The sequence below is a fragment of the Sinocyclocheilus rhinocerous genome, unplaced genomic scaffold, assembly GCF_001515625.1.
Source record: "Sinocyclocheilus rhinocerous isolate Xijiao unplaced genomic scaffold, SAMN03320098_v1.1 scaffold13491, whole genome shotgun sequence".
Taxonomy (NCBI): domain Eukaryota; kingdom Metazoa; phylum Chordata; class Actinopteri; order Cypriniformes; family Cyprinidae; genus Sinocyclocheilus; species Sinocyclocheilus rhinocerous.
The window spans coordinates 1-694 of record NW_015640130.1 but is presented as its reverse complement, the minus strand read 5'-3'; the positions used below and the strand labels follow the sequence as shown (position 1 = coordinate 694).

At 38.2% G+C, this 694-nt stretch overlaps 1 non-coding gene across 1 annotated transcript; it reads left to right on the top strand.

The window, feature by feature from the left end:
• Positions 1–572: 572 nt before the first annotated feature.
• On the top strand, positions 573–645 carry trnav-cac (transfer RNA valine (anticodon CAC)). Its single transcript has one exon. It is a non-coding gene; the product is annotated as a tRNA-Val (tRNA).
• Positions 646–694: the final 49 nt, after the last annotated feature.

Below are 694 nucleotides of genomic sequence, written 5' to 3'. Positions count from 1 at the left end.
TTCATTCTGGACCCTGAAACCCTCTCAAATCAACTCCTCCCTTTTTTCTTTCATATTCCCCCCAAAAAGTTACATGTTGTTTTTGCCTCGTTTCAATCTGGGACCTAACAGGTTTTTTAAATGAGATTCTCACTAAAAATAGTCGATCAGACAGGGTCTCAGGGTCCAAAACGATGACCAGCACACAAAACAGAAGAGAGATGACAGTTCACAGCTTTTGCCAGCACATGTGTCTTTATTGAAACCTTTGTCTGGCCCGATTGCCTTTTGCTAAGATATCAAGTGATTTTGAAAAGTGTGTTTTGTTTCCCGCTGTTTTTGAAGGACCTTTCATGTATAAAGCAAATGTGATAACCACTTGCACTACAGAAATCCAACTACTAATTTCCCCTGGAAGAATTAAAGCAAACATTTACTTCAAATAAATATTTTAGGTCAGATATTGAAAATGAGTTTGAGGTCAAAATATCTTATGGCTACGTTTTTCTTGAAACATCAAGTAGAACTTTAAGTATCCTCGTCTATCACGTTGCAAGATTTTCCGAAAATTACAAGAATACTTTAGAAGCGAGGTTTCAGTAGTGTAGTGGTTATCACGTTTGCCTCACACGCGAAAGGTCCCCGGTTCGAAACCGGGTGGAAACGTCCGATAGCTTTTAGAAATAAACACCTAACTAAAGACAGTTCTTTAAGT